The sequence below is a fragment of the Heteronotia binoei genome, chromosome 12, assembly GCF_032191835.1.
Source record: "Heteronotia binoei isolate CCM8104 ecotype False Entrance Well chromosome 12, APGP_CSIRO_Hbin_v1, whole genome shotgun sequence".
Lineage (NCBI taxonomy): Eukaryota > Metazoa > Chordata > Lepidosauria > Squamata > Gekkonidae > Heteronotia > Heteronotia binoei.
The window spans coordinates 72,871,017-72,898,252 of NC_083234.1; the positions used below are offsets into that span (position 1 = coordinate 72,871,017).

General features: G+C 50.1%; 1 protein-coding gene and 1 non-coding gene across 2 annotated transcripts in view; both read left to right on the top strand.

Moving 5' to 3' along the window:
• RALGDS (ral guanine nucleotide dissociation stimulator) overlaps nt 1-27,236 on the top strand; it is a 114,731-nt gene that overhangs the window by 8,908 nt on the left and 78,587 nt on the right. The gene's annotated exons all lie outside the window — the stretch shown is intronic.
• TRNAN-GUU (transfer RNA asparagine (anticodon GUU)) lies at nt 20,061-20,127 on the top strand. The gene has a single exon. It is a non-coding gene; the product is annotated as a tRNA-Asn (tRNA).

A 27,236-nucleotide genomic window follows, 5' to 3' on the forward strand; every position in this document is an offset into this window, starting at 1 on the left:
GTGGCAACATCAGTTGTTCAAAAGATGTAATTTTTCTCACTCGGCCCGCTTCATCAGGTGCACGAAGTGTTGCGCGTTTATTGCGCAGATGCATTTCTTTGCACATTTCTCCGTTTGCCTAATGGGGATTCACTTCGTGTTCACACACATACAAGCCTTTATTGGCATAGATCAGATAGCAAATAAAACAAAGAACAGGTATAGAAGTAGCAAGGAGAAAAGGTATGTCAGTCATGTACATCTAAACATTAAGCGATCGATCCTTAATTACCGGACTTAAAAATAAGGCTACCTGTTCAGTTGTTTCGGTTGATGCGTTCAGGAGATGAAGCACCTTAATGGTATCTGAGTAACCCGCCGTGTTGCTGAGGAAGCGAGGTGGGCCCCGTGGTGGGAATCATTTGGTTGGTTTTTAAGATGCCCTTGGAGTCTTGTTTAATTTTAACTAGCGATTAAAAATCTCAAATCCTTGTTCAAGCTGGGGGGTTGGGGAGGGAGAACAGGAATAATATTGGACTTCTTGCTGAATCCAAATTCGGCACTTTGGCGTTGGATTCTCCCTTTGAAGTTCTTTTGTGCGAGAAATAGAATACCCTGGGCTATTATACTCCCCCCTCCCCTCCCCGTGTCAGGACATTGCCAATTTTCACAATAGATCGAGGTCTTGTTATTCTTTTTCACGGGGAGGGACAATGTTGCTCCAGCGACGTGGAGAGCAGAAGGGTATTGTTGACATGTTAGGGCTCTTGTTGCATTGGAGGATTTCCTGGCCTCTTGACCCGGCTGTTTTGTTTTGTTTCCATACCTCCCGCATCAAAGGACGGCTTAGTGCAGCTCCACTCATTGCCTCTGACAAACGAGGCTGCGGTCCAGGAAGGCTTGGGCTGGGCTACGATTTTGCTAGCTCTCAAGGTGCCAAAAGGATTCCCATTTGTATTTGTTGTAATAGATGAACTTGGCTGCTGCTGTGGGGTTTTTTTTTTAAATCACTATAAAATAGTCGGGAGAAATGTACGGCCTCTGTGTCCCTGTCTCTGTGGTAGAACAAAGCAGGATTCAAGCGGCGCCTTTAAGACCAACCAAGTTTTATTCGGAACGTTCCGAATAAAAACTTGGTTGGTCTTAAAGGTGGGGCTTGAATCCTGCTTTGTTCAGCTGCTTCAGACCGGCACGGCTGCTCTCTTGGATCTATCTCTGTGGTAGCTTTCCGCGTGGCTCAAACCATTTAGGTCAGGGGTGTTAAACTCATTTGTTATGAGGGCCAGAGCCAACATAAGTGTGACCTTGTCAGGCTGGGCGATGTGTATCATAAAATGTAATGCCAGGGAATGGAGATATAAACTTTATAAAGGACACAAATGCAATTAAAGGATTTTTTAAAAATAAAACATGCTTAAAACATTACCATTTGTTGGTCTTAAAGGTGCTTTCTTTGCATCTCTCCTGTGTGATCCAGGGAACTGGACAAAGGAAGCTCTGGCCCTTTCCTTCCTTCCTTAGGGGACCAGGAGGAGGAGGAGTCTCAGCCAATAAAAAGAAGAGAGGCTTGGCTCAATAACTCTGTTGTGCGATTGAGAGAGCCTGGCAAAGCAAGCTGCCCCCCCCCTTCCTTCCCAAGGGAGGCGCCTCAACCAATAGAGAAAACAGAGACTTTGCTCTGTAGTTCCTGTGCGATTGAGCAAGCCTTGCAAAGCAAGCTGTTATGCAGAAGGAAGCAAGAAAGAGGGAGAAGGAAGCAGACAACAGCCAGTTGCTCAGGAGCCTGTTAGGAGCCCTCCGAGGGCCTGATTTGGCCTCCAGGCTGCATGTTTGACACCCCTGATGTAGCCAATCCTCCAAGAGCTTACAAAAAAGAGCCTTGTAAGCTCTTGGAGGATTGGCTACATCAGAAGGTGTGGCCTAATATGTAAAGGAGCTCCTACTAGAATTCCACCCCTGCTGTGTGACTCTTGAAGCTCCCACCGCCCCTTCAGATGGCTTGGAGAAGGCATTTCTCTCTTTAAGTCACTTTGCCAAGCCAGCCAGCGGCTTGGAGAATGCATTTAAAGTTGCTTTCTTTCCACCTCTCCCCCCAATCTATTTCCCTCCCTCCCTCATAGATGTTTATTCTGTGTGGCTCTTGCATTAAGCAAATTTGGCTGCCTCTGGTCTTTAAGGTGCTACTGGATTCTTTTCTACAACCTCTGTTTATCTCTGCCCTGATTTGGCTGGGCTAAGCAGTGTCGAACCTGGTTAGTACTTGCATGGGAGACCACCAAGGAAGTCCAGGGGGGGTACACAGAAACAGGCAATGGCAAAACCGCCTCCGTTTGTCTCTTGCTGTGTAAACCCTATAGGAGCCACCATAAATGAGCTGCATCACCAGCAGCTTTCAAGGGAAGACATCTGATCCCCAAAATTTTCCTGTGATCCTGGGACAGCACATTGCAAATACTTGCCTCTGGGGCTCGTATGCGACAGCTGGTGTGTGGCAGCATACGGTATCCGACAGCTGACGAGATTCCGCACTTGATGGCTGCCAAAACAAGCCCGAGATGCCGCGGAGGCCTAGCCCTTGAGCGTGGAGGTTGGAGATGCCACGTTCCAGTTTGACATCTGGGCCTGGAATGAGGCGGAAGTCAAGATATTTGTTTCAGATTTCGCCCGAGAGGATGTGGTTTGACCGTGGAAGCCGGGGGCGGAGCGCAGTCTGCTTGCCGAAGGCTGTGAGAGTGGGTTGGGACCGAGCCCAGGGTGGCTGAGAAAGGGCTGTGTTCAGAGCCCCAGTAAAAGCGGTGAGCATATCCTTGCTTTGGATCTCCCACTTCCTTGCAAGTCTCTGCCTCTTCCTCCTCAGTTGCCCAGTTGCAGCTTGTGCTGGGCTCTGGTCGATGTACAACAGTGGTCCCCAACATTTTTGGCACCAGGGACTGGTTTTGTGGAAGACAATTTTTCCACGGACTGGTGCGGGGGGTGGGGCTGATGGTATTGGGTTGATACAACTGTGCACTTTGTTTCGGTGCGGTAGTTACGTGTGCAGACTCTTATCCGGGAGAACCCGGTTTGATTCTCCACTTTTCCACTTTCAGCTGCCGGAATGGGTCAGCCATAGCTCTTGCAGAGCTGTCCTTGCAGAGCTGTCCTTCTGGGAGAGGTCTCTCAGCCCCACCCACCTCACAGGGTGTCTGTTGTGGGGGAGGAAGATAAAGGGGATTGTGAGCCACTCTGAGATTTGGAGTGGAGGGCAGGATATCCAATGTCGTCTTCTTCGCCATCACCATCATTACATGTATTATTACATTATTACATTGTAATATATAATGAAATAATTATCAGTTAAAACAGTATATCAGTTAAAGGAAAGGAAAGGTCCCCTGTGCAAGCACCAATCGTTTCCGACTCTGGGGCGATGGTGCTTTCATAACATTTTCAGCCAGACTTTTTACAGGGTGGTTTGCCATTGCCTTCCCTAGTCCTCTACGCTTTCCCCCCAGCAAGCTGGGGACTCATTTGACCAACCTCAGAAGGATGGAAGGCTGAGTCAACCTCGAGCCGGCTACCTGAAAACCCAGCTATAGCCTGGAGATCAGGGAGATCTCCAGACCCCGCCTGGAAATTGTCAACCCTAATTGGGAAGCTGATGGAGTGTTGATCTTGCAACCGCGATCCCTTCATTCCTGAATCGTCATTTCATGGGCATGCAGGTCAGGCACAGAAATGGTTACGGAGGGGTACAAGTGGTTTAAAAACAAGCTGCTGGTCATTCACACTTCATGGATAGATTTAGTTCCAGATGGGTAACCATGTCAGTCTGCAAGCAGCAAAAAGCACACATAGGAATGCATTTCTATTGGGAAGACACGCATGTTTTTCCAGCCGCCTAATGGATATACCCCTTGTGCAACTGAGGAAGTGAACCTCCACGTTCAAAGGCAATCAGCCTCTGAATCCCAGAGCCAGGAGGCAACATCAGGGGAAGGCCTCGGCCTCTCTGCCCTGTTGTCGGCCCTCCAGAGGAACTGGTTGGCCACTTTGTGAGACAGGAAGCTGGGCTAGGTGGACCCCTGGTCTGATCCAGCAGGACTCTTCTGATGATCTTAGGAAGGCCTCAGCTTCTGTGCCCTGTTGTTGACCCTCCAGAGGCAGTGGTTGGCCACTTTGTGAGACAGGAAGCTGGTCTAGATGGACCCCTGGTCTGATCCAGTCGGGCTCTTCTGATGATCTTAGGAAGGCCTCAGCCTCTGTGCCCTGTTGTCGGCCCTCTAGAGGAACTGGCTGGCCACTTTGTGAGACAGGATTCTGGGCTAGATGGACCACTGGTCTGATCTAGCTGGGCTCTTCTGATGATCTTAGGAAGGCCTCAGCCTCTGTGCCCTGTTGTTGACCCTCCAGAGGAACTGGTTGGCCACTGTGTGAGACAGGATGCTGGACTAGATGGACCACTGGTCTGATCCAGCAGGGCTCTTCTGATGTTTTTTGAAGGCCTCAGCCTCTGTGCCCTGTTGTTGGCCCTCCAGAGGAACTGGTTGGCCACTGTGGGAGACAGGATGCTGGACTAGATGGACCACTGGTCTGATCCAGCAGGGCTCTTCTGATGTTTTTTGAAGGCCTCAGCCTCTGTGCCCTGTTGTTGGCCCTCCAGAGGAACTGGCTGGCCGCTGTGTGAGACAGGATTCTGGGCTAGATGGACCACTGGTCTGACCCAGCAGGGCTCTCCTGATGTTCAGTGAGCTCCGATCGACAAAAAACACTGGAATAAATTTTGTTCCTCTTTAAGGTTGTGCTAGGCAACCTTCAGTAGATAGGCTTGGCACTGCAGGAGCGTGACTAAATAAATAAAATTCAAGCGTGTCAGCTTTCTAGTAGCTGGGGTGGAGCTTTAGGGCCTTTTCTCCTCCCCCTGTGCGGGAAAAACAGGAATATCTGTGGTTTATAAACTGTCAGTCTTGTGGTAAAGGAGGGGACGGAAGGAGAATTGTTCCCAGGGGGCACGCTTTTAAAAACTAGGATCTTTGGTACGGTCGTGGGCCATGAGAAGGTGGGCTAGTCTTTGCAGATTTCTTTAGAAGGCTGACACGCCTTATGCAAAACTGGCAAACATTTTTAGCCGTGTTTATTTTTTGCAGTACATCGGGGGTCCTCGGCTCAGTGCCCGTGGGAGCCTTAATGCCTGCTGGCATTAACCTGGTACCTGCCACAGGTGGGGTGGATGAGGGGGCCAAAAGAGCTTCTTTCTGGTTGTTGGAGTGCTGCAGGGCTTTTTTTTGGGAGCAGGGACTCCTCTGCATATTCGGCCACACGCTCCCTGATGTAGCCAATCCTCCAGGAGCTTTCAGGGCTCTTAGTACAGGGCCTGCTGTAAGCACTTGGGGGATTGGCTATATCAGGGGTGTGTGGCCTAATATGCAAAGGAGTCCCTGCTACTGCTACCAAAAAAAAAAAAAGCCCTGAAGATCTGACAGATGAGTGTTTCTTAGCTGGCTCATTGGGTATACTTTGTGTGCAGGCAGGGAAACATTTTTAAATAACATGTTCCCTTTCAAAAGTGTCCTGTTAAAGAGTGCTTCTGCCTGAAATGCTGCAAAGCCACGCCCAGAGTTACGCGTCGCCTCGGTTCCTGATGTTTTTTGTGCGTGGTTGGCTTCACCTCTTGTGGCAGCCATCTTGTGGATGCACCCACCACCCTGTGTCCAGTTTCCAGAGGTATCCGCAGGCTCAGAATTGTTGGGGAACCCCTGCTTGGCAGCTGTGTGGGTTGGCCTTTTTGGTGGAGAACTCTTGGGTTTCTTAGAGCCGATAGCGGATGTTGAGAGCATGCGTTGATCCGTGTCATGGAAAAAAGAACTGTGGCCCCGTGAAACGTCGGGAGAAAAAGCTGAAGAAGAACTTGATAAGCGAAACCGTGAGGATTCCTTCAATAAGCGGTTCCTTATTCTCTCCATACAAACCACGAGCGGAACACTAAAAGACTCCACCCATAGCCACAACAGCTCATTTGGAAGAGACATTGCCCTTAAAAGACTGAGGTAGTGACTTTGGGGGGGGGGGGTTCAATATTCAGTATTAAGTGTTCTTTTGTCTTATTTCTTTTCCCCTTATTGCACGAAGGCTGCGGGTCTCTCGTCTGTGCCCTCCTGCCCTAATGTGGTTCTGCAGGTCTCTTGGAGAAAGGCCTTCTCTCTCCCCCTCTTGCTGCTGTCTTTGGCAATCCAGAGAGCAAACGTCACCCGTCAGCTTTTCCTGGCAGGGTCCTCCTGGCTCCTTTCCAAGGAAGGTGCAGCGGGGAAGTCCTGCTATGCCTGGAGAAGAACAGTGAATAGCACCGGACGTCTGAGGAGCAGAGGGAAGATGCTTTACTCTCTGCCTGGTTGCCAACGATTGCTGCGCAGGGCGTCCGAAGGAACGCACGGCCATTTCCAGTGTGCCAACCCGAGTTGGGAGCTTTAAGAGGATTTGGGGCCAGCTTGGCAGCTTTGGGAAAGAGGCTTCCGCTTATCCCCTGGCTCCCATCCAAGAACAAACATGCCCTCGCCTAGCGGGACCACCCAACGGTCTTTTGTTCGCACGGCGTGTGTGTGTCGCTCCAGTGCTCTGTTTCGAGGGCTGTGTTGGAATTAGGCTTGCCGATAAGAGTCTGGGCGGGCGGTTTCTCCCACCCCTTTCCTGAAACACAAGGCCTGATCCAGCTTGGTTGGTGCCCTTCCTTGACAAATGGAAGTATATTGTTCATGTGCATTGCCCTTGAGAGCCAGTTTGGTGTAGCAGTTAAGTGTGCAGACTCTTATCTGGGAGAACTGGGTTTGATTCCCCACTCCTCCACTTGCAGCTGCTGGAATGGCATTGGGTCAGCCATAGCTCTTGCAGGAGTTGTCCTTGAAAGGGCAGCTTCTGGGAGAGCTCTCTCAGCCCCATCTACCTCACTGGGTGTCTATTGTGGGCAGGGGGAGGGGAAGGTAAAGGAAATTGTGACCGCTCTGAGATTCAGAGTACAGGGTGGATTATAAATCCAATTCAAGAGCCCCATGATGCAGAGTGGTAAAGCTGCAGTACTGCAGTCCTAAGCTCTGCTCACAACCTGAGTTCGATCTCAGCGGAAGCTGGGTTCAGGTAGCCATCTCCAGGTCGACTCAGCCTTCCATCCTTCCGAGGTCGGTGAAATGAGTCCCCAGCTTGCTGGGGGGAAAGTGTCGATGACCGGGGAAGGCAACGGCAAACCACCCCGTAAAAAGTCTGCTGTGAAAACGTTGTGAAAGCAACGTCGCCCCAGAGTCAGAAACGACTGGTGCTTGCACAGGGGACTACCTTTGCCTTTTATGAACTTTTGCCTTTTATATTATTATTGTTGTTGTTGTTGTTATTTCTTCTTCTTCTCCTCCTCCCCCCCCTTCCACTTCTGTCTGTGTCCTGGGTGCATTTAAAGTTCTTGAGCAGGGTTCTTGAGGGACGGTGGCTCAGTGGTAGAGCATCTGCTTGGGAAGCAGAAGGTCCCAGGTTCAATCCCCGGCATCTCCAACTAAAAGGGTCCAGGCAACTAGGTGTGGAAAAACTCAGCTTGAGACCCTGGAGAGCCGCTGCCAGTCTGAGTAGACAATACTGACTTTGATGGACCCAGGGTCTGATTCAGTATCAGGCAGCTTCAGATGTCCCTCTGGATGCGGCCGACAAGCTGCCTCAGTGCAGCCGCCTCTCCAAGTCGTAGATGCAAGCAGGGGACATTTTGTAGAAAAAGAAGTGCTGGGGCTCATTAGCATAACTCCTTTGCATAGGCCACACACCCCTGACATCACCGGAAGGTGGGCTAAACTATATCCCAGCTCAGCGTTTACCTTAAAAGGCTTCTTGAATAAGAATGGTCATCTTAAAACCTGACTCCCATCATACTTTTTAGATGACTTTCTCCTTTGTGGCCACAGGGGCAGGAGGAAGATTTGGTTCTTTCCCCGTTTTTTTGTGGGGGGGAAATGTTAGAAAGTTTGTCAAACCTTAGCGTTCACCAAAATTCTCCCAAGGGGGTTCGAACAATGGAGCCCAGAAGCAAGCATTGGGGGTGGGGGGTGGGTTTAAGAACGAAAGAGCTCAATAAAATTGAGAGGTTCTGGAGTGCCGCTCCTGTGAGCTCCTGCCCAAAATGAGGCCTGGATGCAAGTAAGGCAGAAGCCAGGAATTTGGGTGCCCTAGATCCGGGTTCCCCAATGATGCCCCCTGACCCCTTTCCTGGCTTCCACCAAGCCTTTATAGAAAGCGGGCATGGCAGAGTGGGTCATCTGATTGGCCCCTGGAAATCTGCTTGGGTGTGCAAGTTTAAAATGATGTTTCAGCAGCAGCTGGCTCTGCCACCGCAGTGCTGGGCTTATTCTTTCTCCTCTTTCCCTGTGTATTTTAAAAAATTACTCCTCACCAGTGTTCCTTCTAAGCTGAGTTAGTGTGAGCTAGCTCACAGATTTTTAGCCTCCAGCTCACACATTTTTGTCTTAGCTCAGGAAGGATGACCCCAGAGCACGCTGATTGATGCGGGAGCTCACGACTTTAATGCCTGGAGCTCACAAAGCAGAATTCTTGCTCACAAGATTCTGCAGCTTAGAGGGAACATTGCTTCTCACTCTGTATCACTGGATGTGTGTGTGGGGGGCGGGGAGGAGGTATTTGTGAATTTCCTGCATTGCGCAGGGGGTTGGACTAGATGACCCTGGAGGTCCCTTCCAGCTCTATGATTCTAACTCGGGATCAGCAGTGAAAATAGGTCTGGTCAGGGCTTTTTTTTGTAACACATCCCTGATGTAGCCAATCGTCCAAGAGCTTACAGGGTTCTTCGTACAGGGCTTATTGTAAGCTCTAGGAGGATTGGCTACATCAGGGGTGTGTGGCCTAATATGCAAAGGAGGTCCTGCTACAAGAAAACCTCTGGGTCTGGGGTGCCAATTTGTGGGATGATGGGGAGGCCTGTTGCAGTTGCCTCGGCTGTGCGACGGAGAACTTTCAGAAATGGATGTTTGGACGGTATTGAACACATTGTAAAGTAAAATTGCACATATTATTGTTGGGCTTAAGCTGGAAGCGAGGGTGACAAAACGTGGATTATGTTCTCAGTTGGTGGCCAAGTCACAGGACTTGCAGTGTTTTTTGAGAAGTCCTTTGGCTGGTAATAAACATAGCTGGATGTATTTTCCAAAGCGGCGTTGCTATGTTATTTGCTTGGTAAGGCAGAAGCGAATAGTATTAAGCCGGCGTTGAATGTATTAACTGGGGAGCAAATAGAAGGAAAACATTTGAAATGGCTTTTTTTAAAAAAACAACAGCTGCCGATGAGGAAATGCTTGAGCCCGGCTCTCAGGAAGGATGAAGGAGATTACAGAAAATATACTGGGATTGGTTTTATAGGACCACAAGACATACCATTGCTATCTGTTAAAGCATAAAGTCATTCATATGATGGGAAAGAAACGAGCATATTTTGTTTTGAGGCTGTTCACAATCGGAAAACGCTTTCCTCTTTCCTGCAGAAGGGAGAAGGGAAAGGTGTTTTCCAAGGACCTCAGTCACGTATGCACGTTAAGAAATCCAGACTTTGCAGCCTGAATTAATGGGGGAGGGATGGTGGCTCAGTGGTAGAGCATCTGCTTGGTAAGCAGGAGGTCCCAGGTTCAATACCCGGCATTTCCAACTAAAAAGGGTCCAGGCAAGTAGGCGTGAAAAACCTCAGCTTGAGACCCTGGAGAGCCATTGCCAGTCTGAGTAGACAATACTGACTTTGATGGACCCAGGGTTTGATTCGGTATAAGGCAAGCTTCATATGTTCGTATGGGGCTCTTTCCAGTGCTGCCTCTAAGCTGTGGAGTCTTGTGAGGAAATATTCTACTTTGTGAGCTACTGGCATTAAAGTTGTGAGCTGCTGCATAAATTAGTGTGCTCTGGGGCCATTTTTTCCTGAGCTGAGACAGAAATTTGTGAGCCGGAGGCTAAAAAACTGAGCTAGCTCACCCTAACTCAGCTTAGAGGGAACACTGGCTCCTTCTAAGAATGTTAGAGCCCTCCTGGATCAGGCCCAAGAACCTTTTAGTCCATCATAGCATTTCCCTCAGATGCCTCTGGGTGCCCACCAGCAAGGCTAGAATGTGTCATTCCCATCTCAACACCCTGTTAGGCATGTCCACTTTCTCTGAGTATGGAGGCTTCATTTGGCCATTGTGACTAGCAGCCATCGCTAGAGCCTGTAATCTGGGAATTTGTCTAGCTCCTTTTTCAAACCGTCTTAAGCCTAGAGGCTATCTTGTGGCCTTATTAATCAGGAGACTTTTAATTAATTCACCCAGTGACTCTCCTAATCTGTGGAGCCCTGCAGGGTTTCTAGGGCCTTCAGGTAGGTCCTCTGGAAGGCGGGGTATGGGAAAGGGGACCGCCTTGTGCCTTGAAAATGGGTGGCACTTGGGGGGCAGTAAGCGCTTTGCCCCAACTTAGGTCTGCTGTCCTCCAGGTGAGGCCTGCAGATCTCCTGGAATTATAACCGATCTCCGAATTGCAAGAGATCAGTTTGCCTCGGGGAAAAATGTCATCTTCCAAGGTTGGCACTGTACCCCAAGGAGGTCCCCGAAACCCACCATCACCGAGCTCCGCCCCCAAATCTCCACGAATTTCCCAACCTAGAATTCGCAACCCAAGTTCAAGCTGCGTAATAGCTGTAATACGATTTTAACTCGGGGTCAGAAGTGAAAATAGGTTCGGTCAGGGCTTTTTTTTGCAGCAGGAAATCCTTTGCATATTAGTCCTCCGTTCCTGAGGACTGGAAGGTAGCAAATGTCACCCCCATCTTTAAAAAGGGTTCCAGAGGAGATCCGGGAAATTACAGGCCTGTCAGTCTGACTTCAATACCGGGAAAGTTGGTAGAAACCATTATTAAGGACAGAATGAGTAGGCACATTGATGAACACGGGTTATTGAGGAAGACTCAGCATGGGTTCTGCAAGGGAAGATCTTGCCTCACTAACCTGTTACAGTTCTTTGAGGGGGTAAACAAACATGTGGACAAAGGAGACCCGATAGATGTTGTTTACCTTGACTTCCAGAAAGCTTTTGATAAAGTTCCTCATCAAAGGCTCCTTAGAAAGCTTGAGAGTCATGGAATAAAAGGACAGGTCCTCTTGTGGATCAAAAACTGGCTGAGTAATAGGAAGCAGAGAGTGAGTATAAATGGGCAGTCTTCGCAGTGGAGGACGGTAAGCAGTGGAGTGCCGCAGGACTCTGTACTGGGTCCCATGCTCTTTAACTTGTTCATAAATGATTTAGAGTTGGAAGTGAGCAGTGAAGTGGCCAAGTTTGCGGATGACACTAAATTGTTCAGGGTGGTGAAAACCAGAGAGGATTGTGAGGAACTCCAAAGGGATCTGTTGAGGCTGGGTGAGTGGGCGTCAACGTGGCAGATGCGGTTCAATGTGGCCAAGTGCAAATAATGCACATTGGGGCCAAGAATCCCAGCTACCAATACAAGTTGATGGGGTGTGAACTGGCAGAGACTGACCAAGAGAGAGATCTCGGGGTCGTGGTAGATAACTCACTGAAAATGTCAAGACAGTGTGCGTTTGCAATAAAAAAGGCCAACGCCATGCTGGGAATTATTAGGAAGGGAATTGAAAACAAATCAGCCAGTATCATAATGCCCCTGTATAAATCGATGGTGCGGTCTCATTTGGAGTACTGTGTGCAGTTCTGGTCGCCGCACCTCAAAAAGGATATTATAGCATTGGAGAAAGTCCAGAAAAGGGCAACTAGAATGATTAAAGGGCTGGAACACTTTCCCTATGAAGAAAGGTTGAAACGCTTGGGACTCTTTAGCTTAGAGAAACGTCGACTGCGGGGTGACATGATAGAGGTTTACAAGATAATGCATGGGATGGAGAAAGTAGAGAAAGAAGTACTTTTCTCCCTTTCTCACAATACAAGAACTCGTGGGCATTCGATGAAATTGCTGAGCAGCCAGGTTAAAACGGATAAAAGGAAGTACTTCTTCACCCAAAGGGTGATTAACATGTGGCATTCACTGCCACAGGAGGTGGTGGTGGCCACAAGCATAGCCACCTTCAAGATGGGTTTAGATAAAAATATGGAGCAGAGGTCCATCAGTGGCTATTAGCCACTCTGTGTGTGTATATATAAATTTTTTTGCCACTGTGTGACACAGAGTGTTGGACTGGATGGGCCACTGGCCTGATCCAACATGGCTTCTCTTATGTTCTTCTGTGGCACAGAGTGTTGGACTGGATGGGCCATTGGCCCGATCCAACATGGCTTCTCTTATGTTCTTAGTCCACACCTGCGTTCCCTCTAAGCTGTGTTAGCGTGAGCCAGCTCACAAGATTTTTAGCCTCCAGCTCACACATTTTTGTCTTAGCTCAGGAAAAATGGCCCCAGAGAACAATAATTTATTCAGTAGCTCACCACTTTAATGCCAGAAGCTCACAAAGTAGAATTTTTGCTCACAAGACACTGCAGCTTAGAGGGAACATTGGTCCACACACCCCTGATGTACGAAGAACCCTGATGTAGCCAGTCCTCCAAGAGCTTACAGCGTTCTTCGTACAGGGTCAACTGTAAGCTCCAGGAGGCTACATTGAGGTTTTAGCCGGGGAGTGTTTGTGGGGCTTCCTCACAGAAAGCACAGCTGTATAGAGAGCCAGTTTGGTGTAGTGGTTAAGTGTGCAGGCTCTTATCTGGGAGAACTAGGTTTGATGCCCCACTCCTCCACTTGCACCTGCTGGAATGGCCTTGAGTCAGCCATTGGTAGCACAGGTGCTGTCCTTGAAAGCGCAGTTTCTGAAAGAGCTCTCTCAGCCCCACCCACCTCACAGGGTGTCTGTTGTGGGGGGAGAAGATATAGGAGATTGTAAGCCACTCTGAGTCTCTGATTCAGAGAGAAGGGCAGGGTATAAATCGGCAATTCCTCTTCTTCTTGGGCGGGTTCAATGTCTTCCCCGCAGGTTTGGGATCCAGCCTGTCAGGATCTCCTCACTGTCCTCTTCCCGCTTGTTCAGATACGTCTTTTATTTCCCCCTTTTCTCAGGGCCGGACCTCAGTTCCTGAATGAGGGGAAAGGGAGGACGGGAGTAGCTGTTTACCAGGCCTTGAGCGCACAAGAGATTCCCCAGCAGAGAAAACAAAAGGAGCTTTGTGTGGGGCTCTTGTGTGTCAGCCCTCATGCGCTCCAGCTCAAGGGAAGGGGGAGGGCATGGAACACAATAGCCCACAGGCACCGGGCATCAGCAGGGTGCTGTGTAGCCCTGTGTGTGTGTGTTTGTGTGTGAAGTGGGCCTTGGTAGTCCCTTTTCTTGGCCTGTTTTTTGAATTGCCTGCAGTTTGGACAGGCTTCCCCCCCCTCCTCATGTGTTTGTATCTTATTTATCCCCTCTGAAAGCTGGACAGTTTGGACAGGCTTCCCCCCCCTCCTCATGTGTTTGTATCTTATTTATCCCCTCTGAAAGCTGCTCTGCAAATTGTTATAGCTCTCTGTAGAAATCCAGTGGGCGGAGGGATGGGGGGGCCGGGGGGGGGGAGAGCCCGTTGCTAAGGAACGGGTTTTGGATGCGATGCCTGCCGAGCTGGAAGGGATTGCGTGTGTGCATCGCTTGCTTGCGCTCTCCATCTGCAGCTTTGCATCCTGGGAGGTGGAATTCCGGCCAGGGCGTGTTCAGTCATGTGACAGCGATGAGCGAACCAGTGGAAGGTTTCTTTACCAAAAAAAAAAAAAATAGCAGCAAAAATATCCCATTGTGGAAGGGCGAGGGACAGTTTTGACCACAGCGCAACCAGGATTCGATAATTCTGCAACTAGGACCCCTTAATGTAGATACAATTAACGTGCACCAGGGCGTTTTTGTTTTTTCTAAGCCGGAACTCCTTTGCATATTAGGCCACACCTTCCTGATGTAGCCAATCCTCCACGAGCTTACAGTAGGCCCTGCACGGAGAGCACCGCAAGCTGCTGGAGGATTGGCCACATCAGGGCTGTGTGGCCTAATATGCAAAGGAATTCCTGCTGCAAAAAAAAGCCCCTCCATGCGGGACTTTTCCAACTTCGAGCAAATGCAGTTGAAGCTCAGGGTGATGCTCAGGATTCTTCTCTCCCTCAGGAGAGCCAGCTTGGTGTCGTGGTTAAGTGTGCGGACTCTTACATGGGGGAACCGGGTTTGATTCCCCACTCCTCCGCTTGCTCCTGCTGGAATGGCCTTGGGTCAGCCATAGCTCTGGCAGAGGTTGTCCTTGAAAGGGCAGCTGCTGTGAGAGCCCTCTCAGCCCCACCCACCTCGCAGGGTGTCTGTTGTGGGGGAGGAAGATAAAGGAGATTATGAGCCACTCTGAGATTCGGAGTGGAAGGCAGGATATACATTTTTTTTAAAAAAAGTTTATCCTCACAAATAACCCTCCAAAGGAGGTTTGGCTGAGAGAGAGCAACTGGCCGAGGGTCACCCCATGAGCCTTCGTGGATCCTGGTCTCCCCCCTCCCTTTCTGATAGGGTTGCCAACTTTGGGATGGGAAATTCCTATTGATTTGCTTGTCTATACATTAGATTTGTTCAGGGCTTTTTTTTTATAGCAGGAACTCCTTTGGAAATTAGGCCACACACCCCTGATGTAGCCAATCCTCCTGGAGCTTACAGTAGGCCCTGTACTGAGAGCCCTGTAAGGAATTCTAGCAGGACCTCCTTTGCATATTAGGCCACACACCCCTGATGTAGCCAATCCTCCTGGAGCTTACAGTAGGCCCTGTACTGAGAGCCCTGTAAGGAATTCTAGCAAGACCTCCTTTGCATATTAGGCCACACACCCCTGATGTAGCCAATCCTCCTGGAGCTTCCAGTAGGCCCTGTACTGAGAGCCCTGTAAGGAATTCTAGCAGGACCTCCTTTGCATATTAGGCCACACACCCCTGATGTAGCCAATCCTCCTGGAGCTTATAGGGCTCTTAGTACATCAGGGGGTGTGGCCTAATGTGCAAAGGAGTTCCTGCTACAAAAAAAGCCCTGCTGCTGCTACATTGAGACTGGAGGTGGAGTCCAGGGACAGGAGAAGATGACATTGGATTGATATCCCGCCCTATACGCTGAATCTCAGAGTCTCAGAGCGGCTCCCAATCTCTTTTACCTCCCCCCCCCCCACACACAGACACCCTGTGCGGTAAGTTGGGCTGAGAGAGCTCTTACAGCAGCTGCCCTTTCAAGGACAACTCCTACGAGAGCTATGGCTGACCCAATACCATTCCAGCAGCTGCAAGTGGAGGAGAGGGGGATCAAACCCGGTTCTCCCAGGTGAGAATCCATGCACTTAACCACTACACCAAACTGGAGGGACTTCAGCATGGTACAACGCCATAGAGTCCACCTTCCAAAGCAACCATTTTGTCCAGGAGAACTGATCTTGGTATCTGGAGATTGATTGTGATTCCTGGAGGTGTCCAGCTACCAACTGTAGGGTGGCAACCATGCTTCCTGGTGCAGTATCTCAACAGGCTCTGTGCATTGCCATCACCTCCTCCTCTTACACATGAGTACAAATGGAAACTACCTTATACTGCAGGGGTGGCCGATGGTAGCTCTCCAAATGTTTTTGCCTACAACTCCCATCAGCCCCAGCCATTGGCCATGCTGGCTGGGGCTGATGGGAGTTGTAGGCAAAAAAACATCTGGAGAGCTATCCTTGGCCACCCCTGTTATACTTGATCAGAACCTTGGTCCAGCAAGGTCATACTGTCTACTCTGGCTCTGCAGGGTCTCCAATGGAGGCCTTTCACATCACCTCCTACCTGATCTTTTCAACCGGAGATGCCGGGGATTGAACCTGGGACCTTCTGCAGGCCAAGCAGAGGCTCTACCACTGAGCCATGGCCCCTCCTTAACTGACCTCAGTAGGCTGGAGATTGGTTGTGATTTTTTGGAGATCGCCTGGTCCCAGTTGGAGGGTGGAAACCTTGTTTCCTCGCTCAGTATCCTAACTGGCCTTGTGCTTTGCTCACCCCCCACCCCCCGGCCTGCTCCTTCTTTTGATAATAAAGTCTTCGCTCAGCCCAAATTTTGCCCTGAGAATAAGTGAAGTTTACAACCTCTGCACGTTAAAAGGCGGTTGCGCAAATGGCTGTGGTTTTCTAGTCTGAGAGCTGCAGGGGGGATATGGCAGGTACCGGCAAGCCGTGGCCCAGGCTCTGGTGCTCTCGTTTCTGCCTTCTTCAGCTTCTGGTACTTCAAGTAGACATTTCTGCAAGCTTTCAAGCATATTTCGCAGCTTGCACTGAAACGGAGGCATTGGATCCCGTGTAAGCGCTGTAAATGCGCACTGCAGGTTTCAGTCTTCCTCCTTTTCCAACCTTTTCAGTCTAGTCCCTTGGAGTGCTGGTGACTTGATGTAGGTTAACATAAGAACATAAGAACATAAGTTCTTATGTTAACATAAGAACATAAGAGAAGCCATGTTGGATCAGGCCAATGGCCCATCCAGTCCAACACTCTGTGTCACATAAGAACACAAGAGAAGCCATGTTGGATCAGGCCAATGGCCCATCCAGTCCAACACTCTGTGTCACACATAAGAGAAGCCATGTTGGATCAGGCCAATGGCCCATCCAGTCCAACACTCTGTGTCACACATAAGAACATAAGAGGAGCCATGTGAGATCAGGCTAGTGGCCCATCCAGTCCAACACTCTGTGTCACATAAGAGAAGCCATGTTGGATCAGGCCAATGGCCCATCCAGTCCAACACTCTGTGTCACACATAAGAACATAAGAGAAGCCATGTTGGATCAGGCCAATGGCCCATCCAGTCCAACACTCTGTGTCACATAAGAACATAAGAGAAGCCATGTTGGATCAGGCCAATGGCCCATCCAGTCCAACACTCTATGTCACATAAGAACATAAGAGAACCATGTTGGATCAGGCCAATGGCCCATCCAGTCTAACACTCTGTGTCACATAAGAACTTAAGAGAAGCCATGTTGGATCAGGCCAATGGCCCATCCAGTCCAACACTCTGTGTCACAGTGGCCAAAAATTTTATACACACACACACACACACATACATACATACATACATATATATATATACATATACATATACATATACATATCACACACACACACACACTGTGGCTAATAGCGACTGGCCCCTCATATTCCCCTTGGGTTTCTGGCAATTCAGGGCCAAAAGGAGGGGGTTGATGGTTTCTAAAATGAAAGCTGCAAAACTAGAGAACGGGTCTGGAGTATCCCCTAAGATTTACTGAGTCTCGGCAAGAAAGGGGGCCTGTAAATAAAGGCAATAGTAGTGTGCGAATTGTCCTCTGCGACGGAGGCTGCATTAGGGGCTTATGGGGTGGGGGAAAGTCAGATACATCTTTTATTTCCAAAGCAGCAGTACTGCAGTACTGTGGGTCTGAACTCTCTGCTCACAACCTGAGTTCGATTCCGGCGTAAGCTGGGTTTTCAGGTAGCCGGCTCGAGGTTGACTCAGCCTTCCATCCTTCTGAGGTCGGTAAAATGAGTATCAGCTTGCCGGGGGGAAAGTGTAGATGACTGGGGAAGGCAATGGCAAACCACCCTGTAAAAAGTCTGCCGTGAAAATGTTGTGAAAGCAACGTCACCCCAAGTCGGAAACGACTGGTGCTTGCACAGGGGACCTTTCCTTCCCTTTCCTTGCTGGGTGGAAAGTGTAGATGACTGGGGAAGGCAATGGCAAACCACCCCGTAAAAGGTCTGCTGTGAAAACATTGTGAAAGCAACGTCACCCCAGAGTCGGAAGCGACTGGTGCTTACACAGGGGACCTTTCCTTTCCTTTCTCAGGGCCGGACGTCGGCCCACACTGTTGGTGAAATTGCTTTTGCATTGAAACAGGCTTCCAGAGATCTGTCGCCCCCCCATTAAGATGTTAATACCATCTTTGCCGCCCTACCTAATTGTGAGTGATGGCATAATTGTTTTAACTTTAAAACCGTTTTAAATGTTTAAGTTGTTTTAAATTGATTTGATTGTTTTAACGTGTTGGAAGCCGCCCGGAGCCCACTATGGGAAAGGGCGGCCTATAAAGCGACGAAAATAAATAAATAAATAATAAATTAACAGCTGGGAATAGGGTCAGGTGTTGCTTTCCCGCAGGGCGGAAGAAAGAGAGCAGGGAGGGCCATTTCCCCTGTTTGTGTTGTGTCCCTAGTGTCACGGAGTGGCTTGTACGGCACCCGCTATTGTTCAGCTTCTGGTGCCATCTCTCTGGTTCTCCTCGTCCTGCGGGTGTGATGCGTTTCACTAGACACACTGCAGCAGAACTGATCGCCACCGTAAGCCTTGGAGTCTCATTTTCCTTCGAGGAAATGGATGGTTCAGTGAGAAACAGTCCTCTCCCAAGAAAAAGCACCCTAATTTTGGGATGACGGGAGCGAAGGGGAGCTGGTGAGCAGCTGGCATGCTGTGTGAGCACAGTGAGGGAGAAAAGGTGGTATATTTGTTGCTATATTCCTTCTAAGCTTGTGAGCAAAAATGCTACTTTGTGAGCCACTGGCGAGCAATTTTGTGAGCGAGCAGTTTTGACTGCTGCATAAATTAGTTTGTTTCGGGGCCAGCCTTCTTGAGCTAAGACAAAAGCATGTGAGCCGGGGGCTAGAAAATTGTGAGCTAGCTCACACTAACTCAGCCTAGAGGGAACACTGGTTGTAGTTCAGATGTGAGCTTGAAAACATGGAGTTCAAATCTCACTTCAGCCCTAACCCCGCCAGCTGTTAATAGGAAATTGCTAGCCAGTTTGGTGTAGTGGTTAAGTGTGCAGACTCTTATCTGAGAGAACCAGGTTTGATTCCCCACTCCTCCACTTGTAGCTGCTGGCACGGTCTTGGGTCAGTCATAGCTCTCGCAGAGTTGTCCTTGAAAGGGCAGCTTTGGGGAGAGCTCTCTCAGCCCCACCTACCTCACAGGGTTTGATTCCCCACTCCTCCACTTGCAGCTGCTGGAATGGTCTTGGGTCAGCCATAGCGCTCGCAGAGGTGTCCTTGAAAGGGCAGCTTCTGGGAGAGCTCTCTCAGCCCCACCCACCTTGCAGGGTCTGATTCCCCCACTCCTCCACTTACAGCTGCTGGAATGGTCTCGGGTCAGCCATAGCTCTCGTAGGAGTTGTCCTCGAAAGGGCAGCTTCTAGAAGAGCTCTCTCAGCCCCCCTACCTCACTGGGTGTCTGTTGCAGGGGAGGAATGGAGGGCGGAATTTAAATCCAGTGTCGTCGTCTTCTTCCCACTCACAACACTGACCTGGATGGTCCAGGCTAGCCCCATCTTGTCAGATCTTGGAAGCTAACCAGGGTCAGCCCTGGTTAGTCTTTGGATGTGACACCACCAGGGAAGCCCAGGGTTGCTACGCAGCGGCAGGCGATGCCAAACCCCCTCGGTTCCTCTCTTGTCTTGAAAGCCCCAGGAGGCATCTCTGTAGGGGTGGCACATGCCACCACCATGCTTCAAAGAAAGAATTCAGGATGCCTGGCCTGGGGTTACATAACAGTTTCTTGAGCCCTGACGTCACACCCGAGGCACACACTAGGAACTTGGCTGTCCTCGTCATGCATACCTGTCCTGCCTGGAAACAAATGCCATAAGGAAATAAATTCTTGATTGCCAGGCAGGTGCCAATTAGGGCTCCAACGGTTGCTTATCTGGGCCTGTGTGCCATTGGCCAGGGCCATGAGGTTGAATTGGAGTGTGGAGTGCGGATTCTGAGCAGAGCTGGAAGCTCCGTAGCAGCTGCAGTGCTGGTGAGCTATTTGAAATTTGGCTCTGCAGCGCTCGTTCCTGGCGTTTCAGCTCAGCATCGAGGCACAGAAGGAAGCACCAATTTGGGGACGGATGGTGGCTCAGCAGTAGAGCATCTGCTTGTTAAGCAGGAGGTCCCAGGTTCAATCCCCGGCATCTCCAACTAAAAAGGGTCCAGGCAAGTAGGTCTGAAAAACCTCAGCTTGAGACCCTGGAGAGCCGCTGCCAGTCTGAGTAGACAATGCTGATTTTGATGGACCAAGGGTCTGATTCAGTAGAAGGCAGCTTCATATGTTCATATGTTCTGGGGTGGGATGGTGGTTCAGTGGTAGAGCATCTGCTTGTTAAGCAGGAGGTCCCAGGTTCAATCCCCGGCATCTCCAACTAAAAAGGGTCCAGGCAAATAGGTGTGAAAAACCTCAGCTTTTGACTTTGATGGACCCAGGGTCTGATTCAGTGTAAGGCAGCTTCATATGTTCATGTGCACTGGTTCCTGCAGCTGCCTTTCCACTTCTGATCTTCTTGGCTCTTGAGGCCTCCACAAGTAACGCAGAGCTTGAATTCCCAGACACCCATGTGTGTGTTTGTGAGGGAGAGAGAGAGAGGCTGAATGTTGGCGAGGGTTGTTGGGGAGAGAGGCATCTTTGCTTCGACTTGCAGAAGGCACAGACTAGGGAGGGATCCGGCTGGAGGCATCTTCGTCCAGAATGCCAGCTCTTTATTTTTAGAGTGCACGTGTCGGCCGCGTTGTAACACACAGCAGCTGAGCAAAGTTGGACGCTCTTGGGAGGGAGAGACCCGAAGAGTGGTCTTTATTTTTAAAGTGGTGTCTGGGGAGGTGGGGAATCAGTGATGTAGCAAAAGTTCTCCAGATTTCCCTTGCCTTTTCACCAAACGTGGCCCTGTAGTGGTCTTGCAGATAAGTCCAAATGACTTATAAGTCCAAAGAGGAAGCTTTGTTCTCTTTGCGTTCTGAAGTTGGAACTCTGTCTGGGGCAAGTGATGCTCTGTATTCTTGGCACTTGGGAGGGGCAACAGTAGGAGGGCTTCTAGTGTCCTGGCTCCACTGATGGACCTCCTGATGGCACCTGTTTTGTTTTGATTTTTTGCTACTGTGTGACACAGAGTGTTGGACTGGATGGGCCATTGGCCTGATCCAACATGGCTTCTCTTATGTTCTTATAGATGGAAATCTCTGTGTGGGGCAGTGAAGCTCTGTATTCTTGGTGCTGGGGGTGGGGGTGGGGTGGGCAACAGTGTGAGGGTTTTTGGTGTCCTGGCCCCACTGGTGGACCTCCTGATGGCACCTGGGTTTTTTGGCCGCTATGTGACACAGAATGTTGGACTGGATCGGCCATTGGCCTGATCCAACATGGCTTCTCTTATGTTCTTATAGATGGAACTCTCTGTGTGAGGCAGAGATGCTCTGCTTTCTTGATGCTGGGGGGCGGGGGGGAACACAGTGTGAGGGCTTCTAATGTCCTGGCCCCACTGATGGACCTCCTGATGGCACCTGGGGTTTTTGGCCACTGTGTGACACAGAGTGTTGGACTGGATGGGCCATTGGCCTGATCCAACATGGCTTCTCTTATGTTCTTAGTTAGATGATGGCCGTGTCGGTCTGAAGCAACAGAACAAAGTCTGAGTCCAGTGGCGCCTTCAAGACCGACAAGTTTAATTCTAGGTATAAGCTTTCATATGCATGCACACTATTTATGCGATGAAGTGTGCATGCACACAAAAACTCAGGGCTTTTTTTGTAGCCGGAACTCCTTTGCATATTAGGCCACACACCCCTGAAGGAGCTTACAGCAAGCCCTGTACTAAGAGCCCTGTAAGCTCTTGAAGGATTGGCTACATAAGAGGAGTGTGGCCTAATGTGCAAAGGAGTTCCTCCTGCAAAGAAAGCCCTGCGAAAACTTATTCCCCAAATAAAACTTGGTTGGTCTTAAAGGTGCCGCTCTATGGAAGCACCTAAAATCGGGGGTGTCGAACTCATTTGTTATGAGGGCTGGCTCTGACCTAGATGAGACCTTGTCAGGCTGAGCCAGGCCATGTGTGTACCTATTTAAGATTAGGTAACAGAGATATAAACTTTTAAAAGGATGCAGACAAATGCGACTAAAGATGTTTTAAAAACCCTTAATATAAAACTTACTTAAAACATTAGCACTTGTTGGTCTTAAAGGTGCTTTCTTTGTATTTCTGCCCTGGGATCGAGGGAACTGGGCAAAGGAAGCTCTGACTCTTTCCCTCCCTCCCCAGGGGGCCAGGAGGGGGAGGAGCCTCGACCAATGGAGAAAACTGATATTTTGCTCTGTAGCTCCTGTGCAGTTGAACAAGCCTTGCAAAGCAAGCTGAGATGCAGAAGGAAGCAAGAGAGAGAGGGAGAAGGAAGCAGATGACACCCAGTTGCTTGGAGGCCTGGTAGGAGCCCTCTGGGGGGGCCTGATTCGGCCCCCCGTGCCACATGTTTGACACCAATGACCTACATGGAGTCAGTGTTTAGCTCCAACCGGCAGCAGCTCTCCAGGGTCTTTCCTCACATCTGCTCCCTGAGATGCCAGAAAACAGAACCTGGACCTGTCTAAATGCAAAGCCACGTGCTGTCCTGCTCGTCCGTGGCTCCGAATTGGGGAGCCCGAACCTGCTATGGCATTCTTACCCTTGGCAAGGCAATGAGTCCTGGCCTTTCTCAGCCAAGTTCCTTAGGGGCAGAAGGTGAAATTGACGTGGGAAAGAAGAGCAGAGCGAGAGGCTGCCAGGGACTGAGCCAGACAACGTGAGTAATACCTCTGTAAAGAAGTCACCCGACAGGTTTCTGGGTGGCACCGCAGCTTTTGTGTTCCTAGCAACGGAGCGTTATTAAATCGCAGTGTCTTGGGGCAAACGACCCACCCCTGGTTTTATTGCCCACTGTCGGAAAAGGACCTGAAGGTATCGGTTCACCTGACGGGAAAGGTTTCTGCTTTTCTATTCCCCTGTCACATGGGTCGGTTGGGGGTGCTTCCTGGCCACACTTGTCTTATAGCTCCCTCTAAAAACCCTGGAGGAGGAGGAGGAGGAAGATTGATGATGATGGTTGGATTTATATCCCACTCTCTACTCTGAATCTCAGAGTCTCGGAGCGGTCACAATCTTCTTTGCCTTCCCCCCCACAACAGACGCCCTGTGAGGTAGGTGGGGCTGAGAGAGCTCTTGCAGCAGCTGCCCTTCCAAGGACGACAACTGCGAGAGCTATGGCTGACCCAAGGCCATTCCAGCAGCTGCAAGTAGAAGAGTGGGGACTCAAACCCAGTTCTCCCAGATAAGAGTCCGCGCACCTAACCACTACACCAAGCTGGCTCTCTATAGATGTCAGGGGGATCAGCTGTCTGGGACAATAGGCTTGAGCATCAGGCTGTTTCCAGATGGGGATGAAGGTCTTCAGCTTACCTGGCCCGTTGCTTTGTCATGGTGACCCTCCCGCGCAACCGGATGCCATCCGTGGCCGGACTCCTCCATCCCCACATCCAAACTGTGGTTGGATGTCTGCCCAGAAATGCGTTGGCTTCCCGCTTCAGACTACAGGCCCATTTTGGGGAGGGACGGTGGCTGAGTGGTAGAGCATCTGCTTAGTAAGCAGAAAGTCCCAGGTTCAATCCCCCGCATCTCCCAACTAAAAAGGGTCCAGGCAAGTAAGCGTGAAAAACCTCAGCTTGAGACCCTAGAGAGCCGCTGCCATTCTGAGTATACAAGACTGACTTGGATGGACCGAGGGTCTGATTCAGTATAAGGCAGCTTCATATGTTCATGTTCTGGGGAGGGACAGTGGCTCAGTGTTAGAGCATCTTCTTGGTAAGCAGAAGGTCCCAGGTTCAATCCCCAGCATCTCCAACTAAAAAGGGTCCAGGCAAGTAGGCGTGAAAAACCTCAGCTTGAGACCCTGGAGAGCTGCTGCCAGTCTGAGTGGACAATACTGACTTTGATGGACCAAGGGTCTGATTCAGCATAAGACAGCTTCATATGTTCATTTTCCAGAACATTCATGGACATAAAGAGCCGGGCTGGGCCGAAGCCTTTTCCTTGATGTGTTAGTTTTCTGTGGCTGCCGTCGTGCTGACCTGCAACCAAACAGCAGCTTTGCCGTAAGGGGACATGAACACTGCTTGTTTGCCATGCCTACCGCCTTCCCTTCTCACACAGAAACAAACCCCACTAGCCTTGAGTGCTTGATTAGGCGAGTGGGTGACTGGCTAAACCTGGCTTTTGTTTGTTGCTTACCAGCTGAGATTCTAAACTGGAACTCAGCCTGTAGTTTAGAACAAGGGTCTCCAGCCCCCGGGCCGGGGACCGGTAGTGGGCCACCGCCTGTTTTCCATGGGCCGCGCAGCCTCAGGCCCCACCCCCCCAGTGGGCCTCCCCCTCCCCCCTTTGCCTCCCCCCCCCCCGCACAGCCTCCCCGCCTCCTCCCACCGATCAGCTGATCGGCAGGGAAAGCTGCTTTGAGCGATCTCAAGTGGGAAGAAGGCAAGGGCAGCATTACTCGCCGCTGCTGCCGGCCGCCCTTCCTTTCCTTTCCCTTCCCGTCCCTTTGCCTCCTGCCCCCCTGCGCCTGGGCTGCAGCCCTAGCATGCCTGCCTCCTCCTCTGTCACCTCTTTCGCTTCCCTTCCTGTTGCCTCCCCCCCACCACTGCCCTGCTGGCCGCGGCCTGTCTGCTTCCTCCTCGGAGCCCACCAATGCCACCCGCCCCCTCCTGGGGCGTTTGTAGTGCTTTGGGGGGTGCCTGCCTGGGGCGCGATGTGTCCTCGGCTGCCATTGGCTGTGGCGGTTCCCCCCCCCCCCGCAGCTGTTTGGCGGTGGGGCGGCCTGGGAGGCTTTCACCACCCCTTCCCCAGCCTTAAAATGGAGAAAATTATCTGGTAGGCGGTGGTTTAGGATGTAAAATGGTGCAATGACAGAATAGTAAAATTAACAAATTGAGCAAACCTTTGATCTGAGTAGCATTAGATCAAAGGCTTGCTCAATTTGTTAATTTTACTATTCTGTCATTGTACCATTTTACATTCTAAACCACCGCCTACCAGATAATTTCACTTCACAGTCATTGGTTCTTAAATCTACCATGTTGCATTCTGGGCCACTGCCTACCAGCTATTTATGGCTCTGCTCACTGTGCCGGATTCCTCGTCTGATGAAGTGTGCTTAAGAGCACACGAAAGCTTACGTTCTAAATAAAACTTGGTTGGTCTTAAAGGTGAAACTTGACTCCTGCTTTGTTCAACTGCTTCAGACCAGCACGTCTGCCCGCTTGGATCTCTCTTTAAGAGGTGGCGAGGCTGCACAGGGGGAGAAGGAGAGAGGAGGAAAATAGGGGGAGGAGGAAGCGGTGAGGCTGCACGGGAGGAGAGAGGGAGGAGGAAAACAGGAGGGAGGAGGCGCCATGGGGGGGAGGCCGAATTGGGTCCCCCCCCCCGCCTGCTCTGGGCCGTAGTTGGCGGGCCGGCCGGCCCTGGAGCCGGTCCCTGGGGCCAAAAACAGGCTCGGTGGGGAGCACATGGGCATGACAAACAAGCTGCATTTGTGGCCGTCTTGACAGCTTATTTATTTATAACCCCCACCCCCCTTTCCTGGCCCCTATTGAGTCCAAATTTGTAATGAGCATGGCCAAATATCTTATTTACTTGGATGCCCCATCTTATAGAAAAGGAGCCCCGTGACACAGTGTGGTAAGCTGCTGTACTGCAGTCCAAGCTCTGCTCACGACCTGAGTTCAATCCCGGTGGAAGCTGGCTTCAGGTAACCGGCTCAAGGTTGACTCAGCCTTCCATCCTTCTGACGAGGTCAGTGAAATGAGTCCCCAGCTTGCTGGGGGGAAAGTGTAGAGGACTGGGGAAAGCAAGGGCAAACCACCCAGTAAATAGTCTGCTGTGAAAACATCCTGATATGACGTCACCCCATGGGTCAGTAACGACTTGTTGCTCGCACAGGGCGACTACCTTTACCTTGTAAGCTCTAGGAGGATTGGCTACATCAGGGGTGTGTGGCCTAATATGCAAAGGAGCTCCTGCTAGAGTTCCACCCCCGGTCTCCAGGCAAGTAGCCAAATTCTGCTTCCACTTGGTAAAATTTCACTATATGAAGCATGAGCGTGAGCATCTATAGTTTTTTAGTTGTATGACTCGAAATCACTTGATGGATGGATGGATGGATGGATGGATGGATGGATGGATGATAGATAGATAGATAGATAGATAGATAGATAGATAGATAGATAGATAGATAGATAGATAGATATTAGACATTTTAGACTCACATTAGATTTTGGGATTGTTATATCTTGCAAATTGCTAAGGTCACCCTAGAATCGGTGCATTGTGCCCGCTTTCCCAAGGGCCTTGAGACAGAGGCTGGCTGTACTCCTGGGTCAAAAACACATTGATGTGGTAGAAGAACATGAGATAAAAAGGGTAATAGTTCATTAAAGTTAATATGATCCAGTTAGGATGACGTCAAAGAAGGGAAGAGAGTGACGTAGTGGGAAAATAAATTTTTATTATGTTTCACTCAAAGATCTCTTTGCGTTTCATGCGCTCCTTCATCAGCCGTCTCTCAAGATGTTCCCACCATAAGTAAGTGCTTTGCACCATGGGTTTTTCTTCTGTTCTTAGGCTCTGCATTGGTGCAGCTCTCTCCACCCCCCCCACCCCCCCCCACCCCCCCATTGGATGGCAGACTGGACTCGGACCAGGAAAGCTTGTGTTCAAACTCCTGTCTGTCATTTTACAGCACAAGGCTCTACATTGAAATCAGTGGACTCTGCATAGGATTGCACTGGTACTAGACCAGGGGTGGCCAAACTTACGGAACGTAAGAGTCACTTAGAATAAATGGCAGATTTTTGAGAGCCGCAAGACATGAACATCAGATGTGTGAGAGCTGCAAGGGAGGGAGGGAGGTAAATAGATGGGGAGGGAGGGAGAGGTTGAACGAAAGCCACTTTAAATACCTTCTCCAAGCCAGCCGACAGGGCAGTGAGGGCTTTGAGAGCCACACAATATGCATGAAAGAGCCACACGTGGCTCCCGAGCCAGTTTGGCCACCCCTGTATTAGACTAAATGACCTTGGGGTACTGTCTCTCAAACGATGTCACAGGAAGGACAAAAAAAAGGATAACCTCCATGTGATGCTGCTGTGGGTGAGGTCTCTTTGGAAGTCCCCCGTCCCAATTCCAACCAGGGTTAACCCTGTTTAGCTTCTGAGATCTGACAAGCTCAGGCTAGCCTGGGCTATCCAGGTCACAATTGCTCTGTTTCAGATATACATAAAGGGATATCTGTGAGGTTTAAGAGAACAACCGTGTAAGCTTTTTTTTTTTTAATTGGGACCAGCTCAAATGTCACAACATCACGAGCGCAAGCTTTCAGGTGTGCCAGAATTCTTCACGAGGATTCCAAATTGGCATAATGCTCTAAGGCGGCTCAAGGCCTTAAAATGCCCATTTATGCCAA